The sequence below is a fragment of the Geotrypetes seraphini genome, chromosome 5, assembly GCF_902459505.1.
Source record: "Geotrypetes seraphini chromosome 5, aGeoSer1.1, whole genome shotgun sequence".
Taxonomy (NCBI): Eukaryota; Metazoa; Chordata; class Amphibia; order Gymnophiona; family Dermophiidae; genus Geotrypetes; species Geotrypetes seraphini.
The window spans coordinates 262,319,508-262,339,565 of NC_047088.1; positions in this window are offsets into that span (position 1 = coordinate 262,319,508).

Sequence of the window (20,058 nt, forward strand, 5' to 3'; positions counted from 1 at the left end):
AACCTTTCCTCTCTCTCCCCCAGAAAATAATCTGAAGCTGTGTGTTCACGTTTAGCTGAAATGGTCAGGGCAGCCCTGCTACAAAAACCAAAAGTAAGAATCCTAGGCTTATACATTATGGCTCACTCTGACAGAGCTGTGTGATATAATCTATTGTGCTATAGACTCGTTTGCTGCCTTTGTAATTTGGAGGCCATGTCTGAGCACTGTTCTCTACAGAGGAAGGGGTATAGCTCGGAGAAAGCATGAAGCCCCAGGTCCCTAGGGAAACTGACTGTTTATTATTTTTATCTCACCGTAGCACATGTCAGAGTTTGACTGAAGCCTTGTTTCAGCTAAGCCCCCAATGTACCTTCCAGAGAATTGTAAAAGTATGCATGTTCATAATTAAAGAGTGAGTGCATAATTGCATTAACTTACATAAAATGACACTGGGTGACAGGGACCAAGAGCATGTAAGGGGCCAGAGATGCGCGATTGGCATAGAAACATACAAAATGACGGCAGAAAAGGGCTATAGCCCACCAAGTCTACCCATTCCAAATACCCGCCCCCTGATTTCATCCCCTTAGAGATTCCATGTGAATATCCCATTTTCTCTTAAAATCTGTCACGCTGCTGGCCTCAAATCACCTGCAGGGGGAGTTTGTTCCAATGATCCACCACTCTTTCGGTGAAGAAGTATTTTCTGTAGTCGCTATGGAATTTCCCTCCCCTGATTTTCAGCGGATGCCCTCTGGTGGTCGAGGGTCCCGTGAGGTAGAAGATATCTTCTTCCGACTCGATACGGCCCATGATGTACTTAAACGTTTCAATCATGTCACCCCTCTCTCTTCGTTCTTCAAGTGAGTACAGCCTCAATTTATTCAGTCTTTCTTCATATGTGAGATCCTTGAGCCCTAAGACCATCCTAGTGGCCATTCGCTGAACCGACTCGATTCTCAGCACATCCTTCCGGTAGTGTGGTCTCCAGAATTGAACACAATACTCCAAATGAGGCCTCACCATGGACCTGTATAGCGGCATCATGACTTCAGGTCTTCTGCTGACAAAACCTCTACGGATACAACCCATCATTTGTCTTGCTCTGGAGGAAGCCTTCTCCACTTGATTGGCAGCCTTCATGTCCTCACTAATGATCACCCCTAGATCACGTTCCGTCGTGGTCCTGGCCAAGGTCTCACCATTTAGTACGTAAGTTCTGTGTGGGTTTCTCTTACACTTTTTAGCATTGAAGCCTAGCTGCCATGTTGCTGACCACCGTTCCAGCAGCAGTAGATCCTGTGTCATATTATCAGGCAAGATGCTTTCACCTACTATGTTGCAAAGTTTGGCGTTGTCGGCGAACAGAGATACCCTTCCTCTAAGTCCTTGGGTCATATCTCTTATAAATAAGTTGAATAGAATCAGGCCCAAGACCGAACCCTGCGGCACTCCACTGATCACGTCTGACGTTTTGGATGGGGTACCGATTACCACCACCCTCTGAAGTCTACCGCTCAGCCAATCCTCAACCCATGTAGTTAGAGTATCCCCTAATCCTATCGATTTCAGCTTGTTCAATAACCTTCGGTGTGAAATGCTATCAAAAGCTTTGCTAAAGTCCAAATATACTACATCCAGTGACTCTCCGACATCCAGTTGTCTAGTAACCCAGTCAAAAAAGCTGATTAGATTAGATTGGCAGGATCTGCCCTGGGTGAATCTGTGTTGATGGGGATCATGTAGGTTTTCCTCGTCTAGGATTTTGTCAAGATTCCGTTTGATCAGTGTTTCCATGAGCTTGCACACTATAGACGTGAGACTCACTGGTCTGTAGTTTGCTGTTTCTGTCCTGCAGCCCTTTTTGTGGAGTGGGATAACGTTGGCGGTTTTCCAGTCCAAGGGGACTCTTCCTGTGCATAGGGAAAGATTGAAAAGAACAGATAATGGTTCTGCCAGGACTTCACTCAATTCCCTGAGCACCCTGGAGTGTAGGTTGTCCGGACCCATGACTTTGTTTACTTTGAGTCTTGATAGTTCGTAGTAGACGCTACTGGGTGTAAACTCGAAATCATGAAACGGGTCTTTCTGGCTGTCTCCCGTCTGAAGCTGTGGACCAGCTCCCGGCGCTTCACAGGTGAAGACTGAGCAGAAGTATTCGTTTAGTAATTCTGCCTTAGCAGAATCTGATTCTACAAAATTACCGTCCGATTGCTTCAGGCATTCTATCCCATCTTTGTTTCTTTTCCTGTCACTAATATAGTTGAAGAAAGATTTATCCCCTTTCTTAATGTTTCGTGCTAGATCTTCTTCCATTCGGAGTTTGGCCTCTCTGACTGCTATTTTGACGGCTTTAGATCTGTCCAGATAGTCTTTTTTCGCCTCTTGTTTTCCTAACATAGTAACATAGTAGATGACGGCAGATAAAGACCCGAATGGTCCATCCAGTCTGCCCAACCTGATTCAATTTAAATTTTTTTTTTTTTTTAATTTTTCTTCTTAGCTATTTCTGGGCAAGAATCCAAAGCTTTACCCGGTATTGTGCTTGGGTTCCAACTGCCAAAATCTCTGTTAAGACTTACTCCAGCCCATCTACACCCTCCCAGCCATTGAAGCCCTCCCCCGCCCATCCTCCACCAAACAGCCATACACAGACACAGACCGTGCAAGTCTGCCCAGTAACTGGCCTAGTTCAATATTTAATATTATTTTCTGATTCTAAATCTTCTGTGTTCATCCCGCAGTATCCCAGACTTAAAGAATAAATGGGATACCTATGTGGGATCACTGCGAGGGTCATACCAATGAATAGGGTCGCTGGGATATAGACTTAATAGAGCAGGTCAGTAGAGTTAAGGGGGCCAGTAGACTTAAAAGGGGGTCAATGGTATGGGCAGACTTGATGGGCTGTAGCCCTTATCTGCCGTTATCTTTCTATGTTTCTATCCCACGCTTCCCTGAGGGACTCCACTAGTCACCTTTCCTTCCTTCGAGCGACTTCCATTAACCACCACCCTCTGGCGTCTGTCCGACAGCCAGTTTCTGACCCAGTTCACCACTTTGGGTCCTAACATCAGCCCTTCAAGTTTGTTCAACAGCCTCCTATGAGGAACTATCAAAGGCTTTGCTGAAATCCAAGTAAATTACATCTAACATATGTCCTCGATCCAGCTCTCTGGTCACCCAATCAAAAAATTCAATCAGGTTCATTTGGCACGATTTACCTTTTCTAAAGCCATGTTGCCATGTTTACCTTTTGTAAAGCCATATGTTTGTAGGTGATAAATGCTTCTTTTTTCTTTTTAACGAGGTCCGAAATTTCTGCACTGTACCATTGGGGTCTTTTGTTCCTCCTGCGCTTACTTACTGTTCTTATGTAGCGGTTTGTTGCTTCATGTAGGGTTGACTTCAGAGTTGACCACATATCCTCTACATTGTTGGACTTTGCTTGTTTATGCAATTCCTGATGGACAAAATCTCCCATGCGGTCAAAGTCTGTGCCTCTAAAGTTGAGAACCTTCGTTACTGTGTTTGACCTTGAGAAACCTTTCTTGATGTTAAGCCATACCATTTTATGGTCGCTGGAGGCTAGTGCATCTCCAACTGAGACTTCCGAGACACTATCTCCGTTGGTGAGTACCAGGTCTAGTATCGCCTGGTCCCTAGTGGGCTCCAATACCATTTGCTTGAGTCGTGCACCCTTTATGGAGTTTAAAATTCTTTTGCTGCCACACGTAGTCGCTGAGAGTGCGTTCCAATCTGCATCTGGCATGTTGAAGTCCCCTAGCATCACTGTGTCTCCCCGTAGAGTGATATTCTCTATATCCTCGATTAGTTCCATGTCTTTGTCTTCCTGTTGTCTGGGAGGTCTGTATATCACACCAAGGTATAGGCATTTTTCTTTTCCTCTGGCCAGATTCACCCAGAGGGATTCCTCAGTGTATCTAACATCTGTAATTCTGGTAGTTTTGATGTTGTCCTTAGTGTATAGTGCTACCCCTCCTCCTAACTTACCCTCTCTGTCGCAACGTAGTAGGTTGTAGCCTGGTATAACCATATCCCACCCATGCGAGTCCGTGAACCATACTGAGTCAGCCTGCTTTGTGTTCCTGCCGAGGAAAGATCAACGCAATACCACCTGCTGCTAAGGACTGACTGGGGTTTGGGGGGGGGGGGGGGAACTGTTTGGAGACCCATGGAGCACAGGGAAAATGTGTAAAGGGTCAGGGATTTTAGAAACTGCCTGGCTGTGGTACAATCAGTGCGGTTTATTAATACGAAAGTTCTTCTCTGTCCTAGTGCTGCCCGATTCAGGAAAAAAATTTCGATTTGATTCAGCCCATTGAATCGATTTTTCGATTCGATTTTCCTGCCCATTTGGGTGTTTTTTCTCAAACATCCTGGTGGGTATATTTTACAGCCTCTTCACCCCTTTTGCCTTCTCCTGGTGCTGTGGTGTAAACAAAATAAACAAACAAAAAAGACTTTTCCTCTCTCTGTAAAATCCTAGCTCACGTTTGCGGTCTGTCACCAGCTCTGGCAGGATACACGTTTCAAATCTGACATATTGTAATCACAAAACAGAAAATAAAATTAGTTTTTCTACCTTTTGTTGTCTGGTCATTATTCAAATCTTGTCGGTCCCAGGCTCTGGTTGTCTTCTGATAACTTGCTTGCCAGGGTCTCCTTCTTTCTTCTTTCTCCGTGCTAACCATCCATCTGCCATCTCTGTCTTCCCCTTCCATTTTCCTTCCCTGGCATCTTTCCTTTTTTTCGTCTCCATCCACAGATCCACCTTTTCTCAACTACCCTTTCATTCAGCATCTCTCCCTCCTTCCCCACCACCCCAGGGTCCACCATCTCTCCCTTTCTTTTCCCAGCTACCCTCCTATCCAGTATCTCTATCCCCCCCTCCACACCATCCCTTCTGTCCAACTTCTCTCCCTTTCTGTTCCTTCCCTCCCTAAATCCCTTTGTCCACCATCTCTCTCCCTCTCCTCTGTTTTTAGACCCATTATTTCTCCCCCCCCCAAGTCTGGCATATGCACGTCTCTTTGAACCCCTCCCTCCCTCCCTCTGTGTAATTCTACACCAGCCCCCCCCCCCCTTGAAGGCTACTCAGTAGGATCTGTTTGTTAGGAATTCTTGGAACCATTTCATTACCTTTCCCGAGATTCCTATTGCGTCAAGGCATAGTAGCATGATTTCGTGGTTTACTAGGTCGAACGCACTGCTAAGGTCTAGTTGCAGAATCAGTGCGCTTTTGCCTTTGCTGAAAAGATCATAGAGGTGGTTTAGTATGGAAGCTATGACGGTTTATGTGCTGTATCCTTTTCTGAAGCCTGATTGGTGTTCACTGAGGGTGTTAAATTTGTCTAGGTAGTTTGTTAGTTGAAGGTTGACCAATCCTTCCTGTAGCTATGTGAAAAGGGGAATGCTTGCTATGGGTCTGTAATTGCTTGTTAGTGCTGTTGAGGTTTTTTGATCTTTGGGGATAGGTGTAATCAGTATTTGTCCCATATCCTCGTTTAATGTTCCATTTGTAAGGGTAGTTGTTAGCCAGGTGAATAGTTCCAGTTTGAAGTCTGGTGGGGCAACTGTCAATGATTTTAGGGGGACATTCGTCAAGTAGACAGTTTGATTTGGTGTATTTATTGAATAAATTTAGGAATTGATGCCAGCTTGGGAACTTGAAGTGGTCCCAGATCATGTCTGCTCTGGAATCCTGTTTGTGGGGTTCAAAGTAGTGAAGTGTATTGGTTTTGGGCATAGGTATGGTTGCTCTTAGGTCTGTGATTTTAGGGTTTGAGCAGATGGAGTGCTTTCATTGTCTTTTTTCAGGATTTGAGTTGTCTGTTAACGTTTTTACTAGTTTGAACAATTCTTTACTGTTTATTTTCTGTGCGTAGTGCTTTGTGCATTTTTCTTTGATCAGATTTTTGTATATTTTCATTTTTTGTTTCCAGTTTGTCTTGTCTATTTCTTTGTTTGTTTTTTTCCAGGTTCTCTCCAATTTTCTTAGTTCCTGTTTATTGGTTAGTAGTTCTGAGTCAAACCATTCATTTAGTGCTCTCTTTCCTTTTGTATGTTTGGTATGGGGCTATTTGGTCTAAAAGTTTCTTACTGAACTTGTTGGGAAATCCTGTATTTCGTCGATTGTGGGACGTAGTTCGTAGTGAGTCCAGAATTCAGTTGGTTATTGTTTTTGTATTTCGGGTGTGATCGCTGTTTTTGCCAACGTAGGTCGAATTTGCCAATATAGTGGTCTGACCAAATGCATTTTTCCCAGGCCCCTGTATTGTATTTTTGGGTCGAGGATTTCTTTTTGAGAAAAAAGTAACTAACTATGTCTAGTTTGTGTCCTTTTTCATGGGTTATCTCTGTGTCTGGCAATGGAAAATCGAGTGACATTAGGAAGTTGGTAATTTCAGTTACTTCTGGCTTTCCCTTTTGTTCTAGGTGTATGTTTATGTCCCCCAGAAGTAGATTGTACGTTCCTTTTAGGGTATTTATGGTTAGGAATTCGTAGAATTCTTGTCTGGCATTTGACCATTTTTGGGGGTGAGATATAAAATAGAGTTGTAGTCAGTGATTCTTCTAATTGGGCGTTTGTGATTTTGCAAGTTAGTATTTGTAGGTTTTCTGAAGATCTGGAGTAGGATTCTTTTAGAATAATCGCTAGGCCGCCTCCTTTTTTCCAGCTTCTTGATAGGTGGAAGTATTTTGTATCCCTGTGGTAGGATTTCTTTCATGATGATGTCAGTGTCAGAGGTCATCCATGTTTCTGTCAAACAGGAAATCCGGTTTTATTTGTTTATTATGTGTGCTTTATTTCTCAAGGAGTATCCCTTAATGTTTTCATAGCTGGTTGGGGTGGGAGTTTCTGAACATATTAGCTTTTTTAGGTTTTTGTTATTGGTCTTGCTTCTCTATGGTTTGCGGGGTTTGTGGGTGGTGTTTCTCACTGGGATTTGAATTGGGCCTTGTTCTCGATGGTTTTGTAGAATTTAGAGGGAGCTTGTTGGTTTGGTCAATTTAGCTGGTCTGTGGCAAGAGGGGTAGGTGTGAATCGCACCGGCAGTGGCGGTAACTACTCTTGACACTCATAGAATTCCTATGAGCGTCGGAGCAGTTACTGCCACTGCCGGCACTAAAACCCGCGCTATGCGTTTGTAAAAGAAGGGGTAAAGTAGATAGAATAGAATTGCTAATCAATGCAGTGGAGGTGCAAAATAACTTAAAACGCGGTTCGATAGTCAACCAGCAAACGCGCATTTCATTATCCACCATCTGCAGTTCTCTTTTTTTAAAATTTAATTTCTGTCAAAGCTGAAAATCCAAGTTTGCAAAAGTCAGAAGATCCAAACGGTTACAAAGCCTCGATGGCTTTGTTGTGAAGTTAGGATAACTATCGTATAGAAAATAAAAATAAGCGTAGAAACATGATAAGAACATAAGAATTGCCACTGATGGGTCCATCGTGCCCAGCAGTCCGCTCACGCAGCGGCCCCCAGGTCAAAGACCAGGGCTCTAAAATGAGTCCAGCCTCACCTGCGTACGTCCCAGTTTAGCAGGAACTTGTCCAGCTTAGTCTTGAAACCCTGGAAGGTGTTTTCCCCTACAACAGACTCCGGAAGAGTTGGCTTTCCCATTCATTCTGCCCATCCACAGTAACCATTACCTCTTCCTCTCTCCAAGAGATCCCACGTGCCTATCCGAGGCCCTCTTGAATTCAGACACAGTCTCAGCCTCCACCACCTCTTCCGGGAGACTGTTCCACACATCTACCACCCTACCACCACATACCCGATCCTGTAAATTGTAAACCCCAACCCTAATCACTAACCATGAACACTCCATTCAATTCATGGAATATTTCTAAATTTGTGTTAGCAGCATGGCACTTCCTGGTCTTGCAGCCCACAAACTGTTGTTAATATTATCAATGTTGGAATTACCAGATGTACAATGCTATACCCTTTAATTTGCTGTATGTACAGTTTATCTTTATTGTATTTACAGTTTTTCTTTATTGTAAACCACTTCTCTTTATTGTAAACCGCCTAGAAGTCGCAAGATTGTTGGCGGTATATAAGAATAAAGTTATTATTATTATTATTTCTGTAAAAAAGTATTTCCTCAGATTACTCCTGAGCCTATCACCTCTTAACTTCATCCTTTGCCCTCTCATTCCAGAGCTTCCTTTCACTTGAAAGAGACTCGACTCATGCGCATTTACATTACGTAGGTATTTAAACGTCTCTATCATATCTCCCCTCTCCCGCCTTTCCTCCAAAGTCTACAGATTGAGATCTTTAACTCTGTCCCCATACACCTTATCACAAAGACCACACACCATTTTAGTAGCCTTCCTCAAAGAATGATGCTTGTCTGAACAGTTGTATGCTTACACATACAGATGCTCATAACATTGGCAGACTCTTGCGTACGCAACATACTTGTCATCTTTCTAGTGTTCTTATGAAAGGAAGTTTTAAAAATAAAGTAAAATTCTGGAATCTCTCGTGGCACACCCGGAATCTCTTTGGGGCAGACCACTGTGCCGTGGCACTGTCTGAGAGACACTGCTTTAGTCTGTCGCACACAGCAACCAAAGACTCTGTGTCACAAGGCTCACCTGCCTCTAATTTGTAAACAGGTTTTTTACCGTTAACTAATCTGCGTAATTTTGGGCACACTATTCCCTGGGGGCGGGAGAATTCAGATCAAGAGTCCATCTAGCCCATTGCCTTGTTTCCACTGTGGCCAATCCAGGTCACAAGTACGTCAGTTATATGCACTGGAAAAGTTTCCCTAGAGCTTTGCATTGGTATTTAACTCATTCTGGCGGTGACGGCTCAAAAGCGCGCTGACAACCGAGCGCAGGGCTTAATCGCGCCAAAGTAAACCCGTATTTTAAAGGGCTCTGACAGGGGGGTGTGGGGGGGAATCCCCCCACTCTATTTAATAGGGATCGCGCTACCTCACGCTGCCATGTTGGGGGGGTGTGGGGGAGTGTAACCCCCCACATTATACTGAAAACTTAACTTTTTCCCTAAAAAACAGGGAAAAAGTTAAGTTTCCAGTATAATGAGGGGAGTTACAACACCCCAAACTCCCCACAACGCCAGCACAATCTCTATTAAGTAAAGTGGGGGGGGGGGAGTTCCCCACGAACACCCCCTGTCGGAGCCCTTTAAAATACGTTTTTTCTTCGGCGCGATGAAGTCCTGCGCTCAGTTGTCCGTGCTCGGTTGTCGGCGCGCCTATGTCCTTGCACGCATGAACCCATTCTGGCCACTTTATGATGGAAACAAACTTTCCTGAGCCTGGAGAGCTTGATTTTCAGCAGGAAGGCAATCTGCACTGCCCCTTCTGTCCGCTCTCACGTGAGCACAGGGATGTGGCCTCCAAAGGCTAAGAAAGGGCACAAGCTGGGTTCTCACAAGAATCCCCCCCGTTAGGTGTCTGAGATTGAACATTATACAAATCGTGTGCCTATGTATATACGACAGCAGGGTAATCGTGGTGTTTTTAAGAAGTTATTGAAGAGACACCCGTTTTGTAATATGGGAATCGACGTTCTGTATAGGTATAAGCGCTGGTCACTTGTCTGTTTTTAATGTGTATGATGTGCATGTTTAAAAGGTGAGCCGCTCTGTAAAAAGTGGGTTATAAATAAATAAACAAACAATTACCGGGACGTCCTCTCACCCCTATAAGAATGACCTCTGCAACCACAGCCCATTAGTGGCATCAAAACTGTTCCATAGCCTGGGAGTGGCATGTGAAGCGGGTTTCACCAGACTTTCCATAAAATATAATTCATTTAACAGTAGAAAATTTCTCATTAAAAAACTACATTTTCAAAACCTCAAATAACCTTCAGGGATTGCAATTCAATTGGCAGCTTCTTTTCCGTGTTCCAGTCAATCTCACTGTATCCAGTGGTTACTGCGGATGGGCAGACTAGATGGGCCATTTGGCCTTTATCTGCCGTCATGTTTCTCTGTTCCTAGTTAATTTAGCATCGACTTCCTTTGAAAATCACCCTGGCAGTTCCTCTCAGCGCTTGTCATTTGTGCTTCTCTAGAACAGACATTTATAGCAGGAGCCCAGCCTCTCCCACTGAGGTCATTTATTACTTGTCACCAAGGTTGCAATCTCTATTATCTGGATAAATGCCTGTTGCAGTACAAACCATCCAGGGCATTGAGATCTGAAAATCGTATGTTGCTTGATACAAGGAAATTTAACATTGTTTGCTATGTGCAAACTAAAAAATCCTGCTTTTCTACGGCTGGGCCCGTTCTGCGATAACATGCTGCAATTCAGAAGATTGCTCAAAACTTACCTCTTTGTATAGGTGTTTTTCTGTTAGCTCTCCACTTCTCAACGAAGATTATGTTACTATCATTACGACACTCATGCGATAGTGTTTTTATCTCCGACCTGTTTTTTTTACCTATTATGTACTTGGTCTTGTAAGACTGTGTGTATTATAAGCTGTGTATGTGAATTGTGAGCTGCTTTGTTCAAAAAAAGCAGATTATAAATATTAACCTGCTTGTTTACTCACAGGGCAGTTGGCCTCCCTTCCGGGATCCTCCTTTTCCTCTTTGCCAAGCGGGAGGTCGACAAGAACCGCCTGAAGCAGCTCAAAGTGCGGCAGCGAATTAAAGAGTCCATCGAGGAGGAACATAAGAGGGGGGGATTCAGGAAGAGAGGATCAGACTCCAGCAGCAAGGATGTAACTCCAGCCGAATCCTAACCCAGGGCGTCCTTAAACAATCACCCCCAACAGATACCAGCTCGGTGCTGCTTCCTTCAGATGGAAACATTTTAAAGAAAACTGAGAGACGAGTCTCCCTGGAGCTGAATTGGGAAGCTTTGCCTCACTTTGTCCTGCATCCTGCATGTCCTCCACAGATTTAAAGAAGAAAAAAAAAGTTTTCTTTTAAAGTAGGGAATTTCTCTCATCATTTGGACCTCTAGAAAATAGGAATCGTTTTCCCAATTTGGCCATATGGAATATTTAGACCTTTGTAAATACCATTTTTTCTATCCTGTTGGTTAATGGTTTTATCTCGATAGAAATAACTTTAGTTCCTTTCTGCTGTTCTGCACCCAGGACTTTACAGCTGTTCTACCTATGAAGATACTTAAATTGTTAATCTCTTTATTTTACAATAAAATAAAATCAGACGAAATAGAAAATTGTCTCGCACCTGATGAAATTGCCACAGCTAAAGAGCATCCCTCATTTCTTGCACTTTCTTCTCTGAATGAATGCGGTTTCTGATTCTTCCCTCTCTCCAGAGGCTCTTTTATACAGCCACCATCTTTTAGGTGAAGAGATGCTCATGAGCATGTGTAAGAAGATAAGCATGTCCTCTCTCTGGCAGTATAAAGAGAGCAGGCATGTGCTGATGTGTCACAGTATTTGCTCAGGGATGTAATTAAACCAGGGCACTGTCCACCACTATTACATTAAGGAACTTCTGATTAATCGTTCTTTCATCGACAGGTTGTTATGCAGAGGGAACTGGCTGGGGCTGTAAATGCCATGCAGGCATTGTCAGAGGTTGTGGTAAGATAGCGTAGCTGGTTTTAAGAAAGGTTTGGACAAATTCCTGGAGGAAAAGTTCACAGTCTGTTATTAAGACATGGGGGAAGCCTCTGCTTGCCCTGGATTGGTAGCATGGAATGTTGCTACTCTTTGGGATTCCGGAATCTTGCTATTCTTTGAGATTCTGTATGGAATGTTGCTATTCTTTGGGATTCTAGAATCTTGTTACTCTCTGGGATTCCGGAATCTTGCTATTCTTTGCGATTCTGTATGGAATGTTGCCACTCTTTGGGATTCGAGAATCTTGTTACTCTCTGGGATTCCGGAATCTTGCTATTCTTTGAGATTCTGTATGGAATGTTGCCATTCTTTGGGATTCTAGAATCTTGTTACTCTCTGGGATTCCGGAATCTTGCTATTCTTTGAGATTCTGTATGGAATGTTGCTACTCTTTGGGGTTCTAGAATCTTGTTACTCTCTGGGATTCCGGAATCTTGCTATTCTTTGCGATTCTGTATGGAATGTTGCCACTCTTTGGGATTCGAGAATCTTGTTACTCTCTGGGATTCCAGAATCTTGCTATTCTTTGAGATTCTGTATGGAATGTTGCCACTCTTTGGGATTCGAGAATCTTGTTACTCTCTGGGATTCCAGAATCTTGCTATTCTGTATAGAATGTTGCTACTCTTTGGGATTCTAGAATCTTGTTACTCTCTGGGATTCCGGAATGTTGCTACTCTTTGGGGTTCTAGAATCTTGTTACTCTCTAGGATTCCGGAATCTTGCTATTCTTTGAGATTCTGTATGGAATGTTGTTACTCTTTGGGGTTCTAGAATCTTGTTACTCTCTGGGATTCCAGAATCTTGCTATTCTTTGAGATTCTGTATGGAATGTTGCCACTCTTTGGGATTCGAGAATCTTGTTACTCTCTGGGATTCCAGAATCTTGCTATTCTGTATAGAATGTTGCTACTCTTTGGGATTCTAGAATCTTGTTACTCTCTGGGATTCCGGAATGTTGCTACTCTTTGGGGTTCTAGAATCTTGTTACTCTCTAGGATTCCGGAATCTTGCTATTCTTTGAGATTCTGTATGGAATGTTGTTACTCTTTGGGTTTTGGCCAGGTATTAGGGACCTGGATTGGCTACCATGAGAACAGGCTACTGAGCTTGATGGACCATTGGACTGACCCAGTAAGGCTATTCATATGTACTGCAGCTGGTTGCTGCCTCCTGGAATCTGGATGCAGGGTTAGATCCTGGCACGGTAGATATTCCTGTCCAGGGCTGGCTTAACCAGTAGGAGAACAGACAGGCATGCGGCCTAGCAAAAAGCAGCTACAATCAAACAATGTCCGACAACCACACAACTCAAAGGACCATCAGTATGTAGTTCCACTCAAAGGGAGGGTGTTGGTTTTCCCATAGCCTATTTACCCAAGTAAATGACTTAGAAATTGCTTTCTTTTCATATAGTCTCAGTGAAGGAAGCCTAGTGGTGTAATAGCTAGCTGGAGGTTGAAAGTTTGCTTAGGGAGCCTTATACCCTTACAGCAGCCATGTCCCTGTTCCTGGAAGACTTACAAGCCAGTGGAAGGCAAGTGAAGTGCTCAAGGCCACAATGAGCCCTAGTGTGGTGCCTGGTTGAGGCCTACTGGGAGATGATGGAGTAGATGTAAGTTAGGAAGAGATGTTAAGGAGCTAAAACCAACCGCGGGAGGGGAAGTTCAGGAGAAACATTAGCCAAGTAGACTTGGGAAAGCTTGAAATAAGTTGGGAGAAAATTGGATCAGCTTTCTGGGAACCTTAGGGTACTTGTGACTTGAACTGGCCAGTGGTAGAGACAGAGAAGGCCCATCAAGTTCAGCTTCCCAACACAGTCTTATGGGATATAGCATAGTCCGGCACTTGGATACACACGACCTGAGGAGAGCCAGTCAACATGGCTTCAGGAAAGGGAAATCCTGTTTGACGAATTTACTTCAATTTTTTGAGATCGTGAACAAATTGATTGTGGAGAACCAGTGGACATAATATACTTGGACTTCCAGAAAGCGTTCGACAAGGTTCCACATGAAAGACTTCTCAGGAAACTACAATGCCATGGAATAGAGGGAGATATACTAAGATGGACAGGCAAATGGCTAGAGAACAGAAAGCAGAGAGTGGGAATAAATGGGAAGTTCTCAGACTGGGAGAAAGTGACTAGCGGTGTGCCCCAGGGCTCGGTACTTGGGCCTATCTTATTTAATATTTTCATCAATGACCTAGAAGAAGGAATATCCAGTGAGATCATCAGGTTTGCAGACGACACAAAGCTATGCCGGGCAATCAGATCGCAGAAGGATAGCGAGGAACTCCAGAGTAACTTGTGTCAGTTAGAGAAATGGGAGATGAAGTTTAATGTGGAAAAGTGCAAAGTAATGCATTTAGGTAGAAAGAACAAATTACACGAGTATAGAATGTCAGGTGCAACTCTTGGCAAGAGCAAACAAGAAAAGGACCTGGGTGTACTGATAGATAGGACCCTGAAGCCGTTGGCACAATGCACGGCAGCGGCAAAGAAAGCAAATAGAATGTTAGGCATGATAAAGAAAGGAATCACGAATAGATCGGAGAAAGTTATAATGCCACTTTATAGAGCAATGGTCAGACCACACTTGGAATACTGTGTCCAACATTGGTCTCCCAACCTAAAGAACGATAAAAAACTGCTGGAGAGGGTGCAGAGATGAGCAACGAAGCTAATAAAAGGTATGGAGAACTTGGAATATGAGGAACAACTTAAGAGACTGGGATTGTTCTCCCTTGTAAAAAGGAGACTGCGAGGGGATATGATCGAGACTTTAAAAATACTGAAAGGAATCGACAAAATAGAGCAGGAAAAAAAATTATTTGCAATGTCCAATGTGACACGGACAAGAGGACATAAGAACATAAGCAGTGCCTCCGCCGGGTCAGACCATAGGTCCATCCCGCCTGGCAGTCCGCCCCCGCGGCGGCCCAACAGGTCACGACCTGTCTGAATCACCAGAAGGGGCCCCCTTGCCACCTTGGTTTCTCATTGAAGTCCTATTTTCCCATCGAAGTCCTAACCCTCCGGCCTTGCACATGCACGACCTGCTTGGCTTTCTATACTATACTTATTACCTGTTTAGTTTTCTATACTTGTGTTACATCCCAGCACTTCTCTCAGTATCCCACGATCCCTTTATCCCTCAGGAATCCGTCCAAACCCTGTTTGAATCCCTGCACCGTACTCTGCCTGATCACTTCCTCCGGTAGCGCATTCCAAGTGTCCATGACCCTTTGGGTGAAGAAAAACTTCCTCGCATTTGTTTTGAACCTATCTCCCTTCAGTTTCTCCGAATGCCCCCTCGTACCTGTTGTCCCCCTCAGTCTGAAGAATCTGTCCCTATCCACCCTCTCTATGCCCCTCATGATCTTGAAGGTCTCTATCATATCTCCCCTGAGCCTCCTTTTTTCCAGAGAGAAGAGCCCCAGTCTATCCAACCTCTCGGCGTATGGGCAGTGTTCCAGCCCTCTTACCAGTTTCGTTGCTCTCCTTTGGACTCTCTCAAGTACCGCCATGTCCTTCTTGAGGTGCGGCGACCAATACTGAACGCAGTATTCCAGATGTGGACGCACCATCGCTCGATACAATGGCATGATGACTTCCTGCGTCCTGGTTGTTATGCCCCTCTTTATGATGCCCAGCATCCTGTTTGCTTTTTTTGAGGCTGCTGCGCACTGTGCAGATGGCTTCAGTGATGCATCCACCAGTACACCCAAGTCTCTCTCGAGTCTGCTGTCTCCCAACAATGCCCCCCCCCAATTTGTAGTTGAACAACGGGTTCTTTTTCCCTATATGCATGACCTTGCATTTTTCCACGTTAAAGCGCATTTGCCATTTGTTTGCCCAGTCTTCCAGCTTGTCCAGGTCCCTTTGCAGGTCCTCACACTCCTCCCTGGACCTAACCCTGCCGCACAGTTTGGTATCGTCTGCAAATTTTATAACCTCGCACTTTGCCTCCTTTTCCAGGTCATTGATAAATATGTTGAAGAGTAACGGCCCCAGCACCGATCCCTGTGGCACACCGCTCGTGACTCCCCGCCAGTCAGAATATTGGCTCTTTACTCCGACCCTCTGCAGTCTACCCGACAACCAGTGCTTGATCCATCTGTGCACATCCCCTCCCACCCCGTGGTTCCACAGTTTCCTAAGCAGCCTTTCATGTGGTACCTTGTCGAAAGCCTTTTGAAAATCAAGGTAAATGATGTCTATGGGTTCCCCATTGTCCACCCTACTGCTTAGTCCCTCAAAGAAGTACAGAAGATTCGTTAGGCACAACCTTCCCTTACAGAATCCGTGCTGGCTTGTTCTCAGTAGGCCATTCCTCTTGATGTGTTCGCAAATGCCGTCCTTGATCATAGCTTCCACCATCTTCCCTATAATTGAAGTCAGGCTCACCGGCCTGTAGTTCCCGGGGTCACCCCTCGATCCCTTCTTGAAGATAGGTGTGACATTCGCCAATTTCCAGTCCTCTGGTACCTCTCCAGTTTTCAAGGATAGGTTGCAAACATGCTGGATTGTGCCCACTATTTCTTGTCTTAGTTCCTTCAGAACCCTTGGGTGGATCCCGTCCGGGCCCGGTTATTTGCCGCATTTTAACCTGTCCATCTGTTTCAGGACATCCTCCTTACTTACCTCTATGTGCTCCAATTTTTCTGCCTGTTCCCCACTCATGAGCTCCTCTGAGTCCGGTATATTAGATGTGTCTTCGCTCGTGAAAACTGACGAGAAGAACGTGTTCAACCTCTCAGCTACCTCTTTATCCTCCTTAATCACTCCCTTCCTATCCCCGTCGTTCAACGGCCCCACCTCCTCTCTCTCTGGTTGCTTCCCCTTTACGTAACTGAAGAATGCCTTGAAGTTTTTTGCCTCCCTGGCCAGCCCCTCTTCGTATTCCCCTTTTGCTTTTCTAACCTCTCGGTGGCATTCCTTTTGGCATTTCCGGTGCGCCATGAACTGAAGCTACGGGGGGACAAGTCCAGGACAAATATCAGGAAGTTCTGCTTCACGCAACGAGTGGTGGACACCTGGAATGCCCTCCCAGAGGAGGTTATTGCGGAATCCACCGTTCTAGGATTCGAAAGCAAACTAGATGCACATCTCCTTACGGGAGGCATAGAGAGATATGGGTGACTAAAATTGGCTGGGCCTCCGCAGATCGCCTGCCTTGATGGACCGAAGGTCTGATGCGGAGATAGCAGTGCTTATGTTCTTTTGGGAGTTGCGAAACTGGCCTGGCCAGTAAACAGACTAGGCATCTGCATATGGTGGCACTTTTATTTTTTGTTGGGGAGGGGGAAGAGGCAGGCCTGGGGCAGCAATACCTTGGGGGGGGGGTCTTGATTCATCCCTATATACTCGGAACTTGTTTCACAGGAGACAGTATCTACACCATAATGAAAATTCTTTAACCAAACTGCTCGTGAACGTGGTACCACCTCAAAGGGATCCCTACCTAGCTCTAATGGTAGAAGCTGGTTTGGATTTAGTGGTGGTCATGGAGAACCATGACTGGGATATAGTTATACCTGGCTATAACCGATTGAAGAGGGATAGGGTAGGTAAAAAGGGTGGAGAGGCATTATATGTTAAGAATAATATTAAAGTGACAGAATTATGGGACATATTGGGCACAAAAGAAGCACTCTGGGTTAATCTGGAAAAAGAGAATGGAAAGTATATTTAGCTTAGTGTGATATACAGACCTTCACAGTCAAAAGAAATGGACAGAGATTTAATTGAAGACATTCACAAGATAGCTATGAAAGGGTAAGTACTACTGATAGGAGATTTTAATATGCTGGACGTCAATTGGAATGTCCCTGCTGCGGGGTCTTCTAGAAGTAAGGGGATCTTGGATTCACTGCGGAAATAATTGTTCCAGCAGTTAGTAATGGAACCCAGGCGGACCTGGTGCTGTTTCTCATGTCACAGTGGGTGATCATTTGCCATCTACTGATCACAGAACGGTGTGGTTCAATATTAGGATGCAGGAGGAGAGGACTTTCAAGACTGAAGATTCCAGAAGTCAAAAGAACTAACTTTGTCAAGATGGGGGAATGCCTCAAAGGGGGATCTAATTGCATGGGAACAGCTGAATGAAGTATAACAGTAGTGGGCAAAACTGGAAGAATGCTAGGAATGATAAAGAAGGGGATCACGAACAGATCGGAGAAGATTATCATGCCGCTGTACCAGCCCTGGTGCGCCCTCACCTGGAGTACTGCGTCCAGCACTGGTCACCGTACATGAAGGACACGGTACTACTCGAAAGGGTCCAGAGAAGAGCGACTAAAATGGTTAAGGGGATGGAGGAGTTGCCGTACAGCAAAAGATTAGAGAAACTGGGCCTCTTCTCCCTTGAAAAGAGGAGACTGAGAGGGGACATGATCGAAACATTCAAGATAATGAAGGGAATAGACTTAGTAGATAAGGACAGGTTGTTCACCCTCTCCAAGGTAGGGAGAACGAGAGGGCACTCTCTAAAGTTGAAAGGGGATAGATTCCATACAAACGTAAGGAAGTTCTTCAACCAGAGTGTGGTAGAAAACTGGAACGCTCTTCTGGAGGATGTTATAGGGGAAAACACCCTCCATGGATTCAAGACAAAGTTAGACAAGTTCCTGCTGAACCAGAACGGGCGCTGGTAGGGCTAGTCTCGGTTAGGGTGCTGGTCTTTGACCAGAGGGCCGCCGCGTGAGTGGACTGCTAGGCATGATGGACCACTGGTCTGACCTAGCAGCGGCAATTCTTATGAGCTTATTTTAAAGGTGGCAAACTTTTAAGTTACAGGAGTGCATAAAGGTAAAAAGAAGACCGCTTTGGTTATCAAATGTAGTCGCTGAAAAGGTAAGAGAAAAAAGGTTAGCCTTCATAAATTGCAAGACACCGCAGAAAGAGGAAGATAGGCATAAATATGTGGAAAAGCTATGAGAAACTGGAAAAGATGTCAGAAAACATGCAAATTAGAGAATGGCACTCTGCCCATTTCCCACAGTTAACGCACGGCAACCGCAGGAGCGGTTAAAACTTTGCTCTGTTTACTGCAGATATAGAAACAAAGCTTTTTATTGCTCTGCAGATGTGGTAAAAGGCTTTGAACCTGCGGGAAACACCCCCTCTCCCCTTATCACAGCTCCCTACCATCCCTACCTCCCTCGCTGCTGCTGGCATATACCTTGTAGGAGAGCAGCCAATCCCTACACAGGCTTGATCAACAGTGCTTGCATCCTTCCCTCTGCTGTGCGCCTCCTTTTGGCAACTTCCTCTTTTCAGAAAGACAGGAAGTTGCATCATAAGGAGGAGCCTGGCAGTGATAAGACTATGAACACCATTGAGCAAGGCCTGTGTAGAGATCAGTTCACTCTTCTACAAGCTGGTAAGTGCCAGCTACAGGAGGGAGGCAGGCTGGACCCACCAGACCCACGAGGGAAAGGCTGAACCCACGAGGGTGGAGCTAGAACCGTCAGCCCCAAGGAAGAGGGAGGGAATGCAAGGCAAAGCAGATCCTGGGGCAGGAGAAAAGGGCACAAAGGGGAGCTGGGGCTAGAGTAAAGGGCACAGAAGGGGGGCTGGGGCATGTTGGACCTATTGGAGGAGGGCCTGAAAGGAAAAAAGATGCTATACTAAGTGGATGAAGGAAGTGGGAATAAAATACTGAACACTCAGCAGAGAGAGGGCAAGACACAGGGAGGTATCAATAACGGAAATAATGGGCATGGAGAGGAGACTAGGGATAGGGACACACAGGGAGATGCTGCATGAGAAGCAGACTCGGAAAAAGCTGAACTGTTAAACGAATACTTCTGCTCGGTATTCACCCGCGAGGCGCCAGGTTCCAGCCCTCAACTACAAAAAAAGGATGGATCAGTAGACCCGTTTAGTAACTTCAAGTTCACAACAAGCAGTGTCTACTGTGAGTTGTCAAAACTCAAGGTTAACAAAGCAATGGGGCCAGACAACCTACACCCCAGGGTCCTCAGGGAGTTAAGGGACGTCCTGGCGGAACCACTATCCGTGCTCTTCAATCTCTCCCTTAGTACAGGTAGAGTCCCGTTGGACTGGAAAACGGCTAACGTCATTCCACTCCACAAAAAAGGTTGCAGGACAGAGGCTGAGAACTACAGACCAGTGAGTCTCACATCAATAGTGAGCAAACTAATGGAAACTCTAATCAAACATCAATTAGATATGATCCTGGACGAGGAGAATCTGCGGGATCCCCGTCAGCATGGATTTACCAAGGGGAAATCCTGCCAATCCAACTTGATCAGCTTCTTTGACTGGGTGACGGGGAAGCTCGATGTTGGAGAGTCCTTGGACATTGTATACTTGGACTTCAGCAAAGCATTTGATAGTGTCCCCCACCGCAGGTTATTGTGCAAAATGAGTTCAATAGGATTAGGTGACACTTTGACTAAATGGGTTGGGGACT